General features: G+C 46.1%; 1 non-coding gene across 1 annotated transcript; it reads left to right on the top strand.

The window, feature by feature from the left end:
- Positions 1 to 2533: 2533 nt before the first annotated feature.
- Positions 2534 to 2665, top strand: LOC114619363. The gene has a single exon (XR_003711134.1). It is a non-coding gene; the product is annotated as a small nucleolar RNA SNORA17 (small nucleolar RNA).
- The last annotated feature ends 5491 nt before the right edge of the window (positions 2666 to 8156 follow it).

Raw genomic sequence — 8156 nt, 5'->3', positions numbered from 1 at the left:
TCTTTCTTCCCCCCCTCTTCCTTCCTTCCTTCCTTCCTTCCTTCCTTCCTTCCTTCCTTCCTTCCTCTCTCTCTCTCTCTCTCTCTCTCTCTCTCTCTCTCTCTCTTTCTTTCTTTCTTTCTTTCTCTCTTTCTTGTGTGCTTATAGTTTGAAAAGCACACTAACAATGTTACCTTTGGGTCCACACTAGTTCAGCAAGTCAGTCTGCTGTGCTTACAACAGCTGCTGCTTCCTTCCAGAGGACTGGGGATAGGTTAGAAGTCTTGTTGCTATGATACAGCACAGCAGTTAGGGGTCAATCTCTACATGAGTGTCACCCTCAAAAGTACACATCTATTGAGGAGGAGCTGGGCTCTGCGTTTAAGATAGTTTGGAAGTTATTTCTTTTGGTGTGTGAAGCACATGGCTGCTAGGAATCACTGTACTCTCAGCTACACAGCGTTCTCTAGTTGTGGCCTTCAGTATTTACTAGCTAGCACATCTTAAATTACAAAGCTGACCATTTGAAAGGCACATTAATTAAGCAAGTGAAGATAGTTTGTACACTTTTATCAGAGTATTCTGTAAATGACCATGCTGTCACTTGGACTGGTATAAACAGGGCTGAGGTTGTGCATTCCCCACATCTGAGGGAATGCACTAACAATGGTTACCTTTGGGCTCACACTGATTCAGGAGAAATTGGTCCTTCTTGGCCATTAGAACTATATTTTTACAAGAAATTCTCAAGCTGTTAAAAATGTCAAAAAGCCTTATAATTATATAAACTATATATTACAATAAAGTTTTAATCAAAGGAATAAACACACACACACACACATACACTCACACACACACATACACACTCACCAGGGACCATAGGATGATGCCTCAGTATAAATGCACTTGCCTTGCAAGTACCTGAGAGTTTAAAGGTACCCGTTTAAAGGTGACACAGGATACCCTTGTGTTCTAAGTATTGAGAGTCACTGGCCTGCCAGTCTAGACTAACTGTTGAGTTCTAGGTGAGTGAGAAACCCTGGTTCGACAGGAGGTAGACAGCATAGCTGAGGATGATGTCAGAGGCTACAATCTCATCTTCACACACATGTACACTACCCACCGCCACTCTCCCCACCTCAACCCTCTGCACACACACTGAAAGAGAAAATGAGAACCAGGTATAAGGAAGATAATTCATTTGCAGCAGATTATTTTCTTTCACTGTTATTTCTGTTGGAATGAGCACAGGGTGATGAGTAAACACAGAATGCAGGGTCTAAAGGAACTCAAATACAGCCAGTTACAATCAATCGCCATGACCACACAGTGCAGCCTAACCATACACACTAGCACACTGGGTTGTCCTATGTGCTAGCAGCCTGTTGTCCTGCAGAGCAGGGGTCCTTCACAAAGGTTACCTGGGCAGGTGGATGACAGGCAGGTGGCGAAAGGAGACACCTCTCAGAAGTGCCCCAGTACTTTGTGTATAGACTTGAAGAAGACTAGAACACAAAGCTGTGTTGTAGCTTTTAGCACTTCTTCCAAGCCCAGAGATGCCAAAAGGTCAAGATTCAGAAATCAGCATCTTTCCAAGTGGATATGTGTACTAACTTTGCTACTGATGGTTAATTATTTGATAAAAGCTGACATGAGGGACTGCCTTTGTTTATAAAAAAGAGAATTTAATTATAAAAAAATTTCCTGCAATCAAAGACTTGGCTGGAGTTAGAGTCATGTGACTTCCCATAATGTCTGAGAGACAAGTGTCTCAGGAAGCTACAAGAGGCTGACAGAGCTCACAGCAGAAATGCCACTGACCAGAATCTCATAGCCAGCATATTCAAAGTGGTTTCTGGTTTAGAGAAGGTTTAAAGAGATGGACAGAAAGGAATGTCAGAAACTAAAATAACTGAAATCATCATTCTTCATTACTGTGAGTGCACATGGTGTGTGTGTGTGTGTGCGTGTAACGCGGCACATGTGGAGGTGACAGGGCCACTCTATGGAGTTGATACTCTTCATTCATATTTACATGGACTTGAACTCAGCTCAGGCCTTTACCCACTGAGCCATCTCAAACCAAAAGTGGCATTTTGATCATACAAGGGAGAATGACATTGTTTTTAGGTCCTTGGGAAAGTGATTATAAGATTATCAGAAATACTGAGTGTCATTATTACCAGTTCTGTGGAGCTTCGCGCACACTGCATGACAGCAATCAAATGTCTGGACAAGCCTCAAGCAGTTTCACTGAGGTTTTGAAGCAGCAATGTGACCCTCTCTTTCTATGGCAGATTTCCAACATAATAGATCAGTCGTCAGACCTACTTTGAGAACAAACTGACCTCCTGTGTTGGATGCTTCCTATGACTGAACAATAGGAAAGACTCTGGTTTATAAAGTGATTATACCTGGTCTCACTATGTAGCCCATGCTGCCCTCAAACTCACCACACTCTTGCGTGTCTCCCACAGGCTGACATTACAGACATGGTCCACCATACCCAATTTGGTTATTCTATTTTTTTCCTCTTTGAAAGAAATACTTCTTACCTGCCCCTAGAGGCGTTGCAGGTGTGGCTGCTGTGTCACATGTGCATCAGAAGGTGGCAGAGAGGACAGAGGCTGTGTCTCTGCTCAGTGTTCTGACCTGTGGACATCTGAATGATTAGTAGTCTAATACTTCCTGAAAAAAGCAAGCCTAAACAAAGCACCAGTCTGGTGCCATGGGGCCTGGACATCATGCAGGCCTGGAGGGGGGTTGTGGCAGACCCTGCCAGAGATGACATCCTCCTGGTGCCATAATGCACAAATGGGGCATAGCAATCCTGAGACCACTCCTGAGATGGCTCTAGTCACTCAGAGAACCTGGGTACTAAGATGAGCAAGTAAGTGGTGGAGAAATGGAAGAGGAAGAGAAACAGAAGGATGTGGGCACAGTGAAGAGAGGCAGAACTGGAGACTCGGGGTAGTGAGGAACAGCCTGACGTGAGTAGCCAGTGATGCCGCCTGGGATCATAGTGGGGTCCTGGTCTGTGATGTCACTGGGGACCATATCTGTGTCCATGGCCCTGCAGCAGCAGCGGTGTGTTACCACCAAAGGCCAAGCAGATATTCAGTTTCTAGTTTGGGCTGTTGCCTGGGGACATGTTGATGTCTGAGGGCTGTGTGGAACTGACCTCATCTCTTGTCTGGGCATTGTAGGAGAGCAGGCCCTGGGGACATGGCAGCAGGAGAGCTGAGCCCACCCCTAGCCAGCTGCAGTACTTGGGAGAGCCAGCCCGGCACATTTGCAGGTTGTGGGTGAGCCAGCTCTGACAATATGAGAAAGGGAAAGGTTGCCCTGCCACTTGACTCTCTTCACCTGTTGTAGCGCTCAGGAGAGCAGGTCTGGTACCTCTATTGGACAGCACAGTAGAGGTGGCCTTAGATACGGACACTGTAAGTGAGCCAGCCCTATGGGCATGAGCACAGGAGAGCTATCCCTGCCTCTTGTCTGCTGTGCAGAGATGCCCCCTCCCCTCCCTTGTCCTTCTCCACCTGTGGCAGGTGGGAGAGCTGGCCCCAGGGTCATGAGAGTGGGGGAACTGGCCCTATCCCTCACTGGCTGCAACACTCAGGAGAGTGGGCCCTGCACAATAGAGCTGGCCCTGATGGTTTGGACACGGATGAGCCAGCCCCGAGGGCCTGAGATCAGGAGAGCTGGCTCTGACTCTTGCTGGCTTTGGCATTGGATGGGCCAGCCAGGCTAGAGCAGGAGAGCTCACCCCTGTGGTGTGCGTGTAGATAGCTGGTGTGCTGAGCAGCTCAGATACCTCTTAGGCTCAGATCGGGGCTTTGAATTGGCCCACCCCAACAGCTACCCCATGGATGAAGTGCTGGAGTTTGTGAAGGGGCTGGTCCTACAGATCCAGAACTATGGGGTCTCCGTGACACAGGGCAACAACAGGATATTCCAGAGGAGGTCCAGTATTGACAGTGTAGCAGAAGCCAGAGGCTTCATACCAGACCAAAGATTCACAGCACTGAAGGTTTGTAAGCAAAGAAGTGTGGACAAAAGGGTACACTGTGGGGCACACTGTGACATACTACAGCTTCCACAAGGAGATGTTTTTTCTCTGTTGAGGGGGAGGTTGCAAGGATAGAGGTTGGGATTGAGAAGAGGGGAAGATGAGTGGGATTGAGGTACATAATGTGAAATTCACAAAGAACCAATACAAAGTTCAAAAGTACTTTTATTTTTGCAATTATAATTACATAATTTCTCTTCCTTTTCCTCCTATACCCTCCATATAACTCCTTCTGCACTTTCAAATTCATGGCTCTTTTCATTGTTACATATACATACAAATACATACATACATAATATATATATATATATATATATATATATATATATATATATATATACATATGTAACCTTAAATGCATAAGCACAGCCTGCTCAGTCTGTATAATGCTACTTGTATACACGTTTTCAGGGCTGACTGCTTTGGACAATCATTTCAGTGTTGTTCCTTGGGGAAGATTATTTCTACAGCTTGGCGTTCCTCAGTTGCCTGTAGTTCTTTGTGTAGTGTTGAGGCCTTATGGGCTTTTCCTAGCAGTTTAGACTTTTTTTTTTTTTTTTTGGTTTGGTTTGGTTTGGTTTGGTTTTTCGAGACAGGGTTTGTCTGTGTAGCCCTGGCTATCCTGGAACTCACTCTGTAGACCAGGCTAGCCCCAAACTCTCGAACTCAGAAATCCGCCTGCCTCTGCCTCCCAAGTGCTGGGATTAAAGGCATGTGCCACCACTGCCCGGCCAGTTTAGACATTCTTAAAAGTGAAAAGATTCAGAACTTGGAAGACAGCTCAGTGTATAAGTAGCTCCACTTGTCAGTGTGAGGATCTGAGACTAATCTCCAGGAGCCATTTTAAACAGATGGGCGTGGTGGTGGTGTGTGCTTGATGACTCTCTGCCTCCTGGCAGTTGTCCTGTTCTCATGCCCCACTCCGTGTGTTTGTGTGTTCATATATAGCTATGTGTATTTAACATTGTTTATTTGTTTGTTTGTTTATTTATACTTAATCTTGTGTCATAGGCTGACCTTGAACTCACATCACAGAAGAGGATGACCGTGTAATTTTCATCTTTCTGCCTTTACCTCCTGAGTGCTGGGGTTAAAGGCATATATATGCCAGCAAACTCTACTGATATGGTGCTGGGGATTGAACCCAGGTCTTTGTGCTTGCTGTGCAGGTGTTCCACCAGCTAAGCGTCATTCCCACTTACCCCACCCCCTTTACCTTGACATCACAGTGTCATAAGGAGATCAGGTTCCCAGTGTGCAGTCCACTGGAGGATGCCCAGCGCCTCTCAGAGTACATGGCAAGTATGGACCCACGACTGGATCCACCCTGTCTGCTACTGCAAGGTGGTCTCCATTACGAACCACCTCCAGTTGGCTCACTGTTAATATTGCAGAATGGTGATCACTTTTGTACATAATCTTCCATCTTTCTGATTTTCCCCCCCTCAGAGGCTATGGCTGGAGCAAATGAAAGACAGAATATTAAAATCTCCAGTTTTGTGTTGCTGAACTACTTTCGCTATCATCCTAACATCATCGGGGTTAGGAGGGAAGGCAGAGATGCACATCCGGTTAGGTGCACCTTAGCAGAACCGAGCAGTTTAGCTAAGCCACTGACTGAATGAAGGTAAAGCCAAAGACTCTGATTGGTTAATTCTCACTCCAGGCTCATTTTCTGTTCCCTCATGCGATTACTTGGTCCTTCATAGGAGGGGTTTCCGTAGACTTTCAAACTATATTTCACATTCAGTGTCGATGTCTCAGCTTCCAGACGTAAATCTGTGAGACACTAAGAAGTGGATCTCAGAGATGTAAGAGAAAATCCAGGTTGACGTCAATTATTGGTGGCCTGAGAAGTTGAACAATCTTAAGGAAGTTTTTGCACTGCTTCTTAACTCTCGAAACGCCACAGAATTACCTCAGTGTCTATAGAAAATAACTCAAAGACCTTGTCACAAATGACACCTATGATTATTATGTAGTAGACGCGGACTGTCTCGAAGGAAACAGGTTTTCTCTATTTTGTTCTGCTGCTGCCATCTAGAGCACAAGGGAAGTACAGCAAGTCATAATGCGTCATTTCCCCCCACCCAACCCCGCACCGTTGCCAGTGAGTTAGTACCTCCCCGATTCTCTCCTGCCCCTTCTCAGTTTATATCCCAGGGTCTTGCCCAGAGGATGGATTGATCCTGTCCAACTTAGCACACGCGGGTGCAGAGTGAGCCTTGTGTCTCTCGGTCCTCTCACGCCTGAGGCTCCCCTGGGAAAGAAGTAGTTGATGAACTTGCTGTGGGATTCACAGTGCCCGGCAGAGTTCCTGTGGAGGTTGCAAGGCATTGGCACCTTTAAGGAGGATTAAAGTGTGCTCTTAATGAATGCCCTTGCAGGACTGGATTGGTTACCTCGGGGGCACAAGTGATCTTGGTACCTCCCCACCCACCCCACCCCATTCCCAGCTCTCTACAATGCTGTGCTGCGCTTCCTGTTCTTTTTCCACTTAACTGAACCACCAGGGGTTCTCATCAGAAGCTGGGTAGACGGCCATGACATCTTCTTGAACTTTTTCCTGTCTCCTAATTTGTGAGCCAAGAGAAACTGCATAAAGTGTACCGTTTCAGAAATTGTTTTAACTAACAGAAAGTGAGCCTGCAGGCTTCCATCTCGTCTGCGTTTAGGAAGAGACTTCTAGATTGAATACATAAAAACAAAGTGGCAATAACATTTGAAGTCACATCTCAATTATTCCGTGTTTTGTGTTGTCTTAAACTTCACCAATGAGGGCACCAAGGGACCACAAAGTTAATACACAAAAAGCTCCTCCTCAGGAATACCCACTGCCCCCTGAAACCTGCTCTAATAGAAAATCCGTCCCATTTTGCAAAAGTGAATTTACTGCTTCCTTCACAAAGCTATTGGCCTTCATCTGCCGATGTTTGTTGTAGCCCTTACACTGAATAGACCTCCCATAAGTGTTGTTAATGAGTAAATGGAAAGTAGTGTATTTTAAAATGTGTGAGTTTCACTTGTTCTCAGAGTAGTTTAATGTGGAATGTTACCATGATAGCATAATTCCAGGCCAGTAGGCAGCCACTTCTGACAGGTGTGTGGTTACAGTGCTGGAGCCTCTGATCTGTCATTAGCTTCGTTACACCATCCCTGTCATTAGATGGTGTGTTTGGACAAATTTTAACAAGTTTCTTAAGTGCAGACCAGCCACAGCGCTGAAACAGTAACACCTCTCTCCCCAGGGTGGGGTAGTTAAGCAAACCGCTACTTGCAGGAAAACCACACCCATTGTGAGCCTAGCAAACAGTAACAACAATGAGCAAAGTTCTGACATCACACTAGGTGTGGAAGCCAGCCGCAGCCCTAGGACTTGGACAGCTGAGGCAGGACTGCCAATGTGAGACCTTCTCTCAGACAACCAAAGCCAGACAGAAAAGTCTAGGCAAACAGTGTCAAATTAAGAACAAAACAAACCACAGGGAGGATTTTGATTGCAGCTGAGTGGCTGAGCAGTGGTTTAGCATGTGTGAGGCTTGAGTTTGATTCCCAGCACAGACCCCCCCCCCACCTCAAAACAAAAGGCACCCTGGGTCGTTACTACTGGTAAATTAGTGTCAGATGTGTTAATGAGTGGAGATACAGTTCAAATAGGCAGAATTTTTATATACCCTCCCCAAACGCCCACAAGAAGACAGGTGAGCCTTAGACTCACTATGCTGCCCAGGCTGCCTTAGAACTCTTGATTCCTTTGTGCTGGGTGTGGGTACTCCCACACCTGGCCAGGACTTAGTACTCATAAAAACTCCCTCTACTGTGGCAGGGCACATTTGAGACATAAGTGGGCTACAGCGTGACGTTAGAAAAATGTGCATTTGTTATAAATTCAATTATAGCTTAGACGTTTAGCAGACTCCTCTGGGGAACTACTAGCACTACCAGTGGATGACCATTGTAGCTCTTCCTCCCTCCCTCCCATCCTTCCTTCTTCCCTTCCTTCTTCCCTTCCTTCTTCCCTTCCTTCCTTCCTTCTTCCCTTCCTTCCTTCCTTCTTCCCTTCCTTCCTTCCTTCTTCCCTTCCTTCCTCCCTCCCTCCCTCCCT

Source organism: Grammomys surdaster, unplaced genomic scaffold (genome assembly GCF_004785775.1).
Source record: "Grammomys surdaster isolate TR1022 unplaced genomic scaffold, NIH_TR_1.0 62, whole genome shotgun sequence".
Lineage (NCBI taxonomy): Eukaryota > Metazoa > Chordata > Mammalia > Rodentia > Muridae > Grammomys > Grammomys surdaster.
This window is presented reverse-complemented; position numbering and strand designations above follow the sequence as displayed.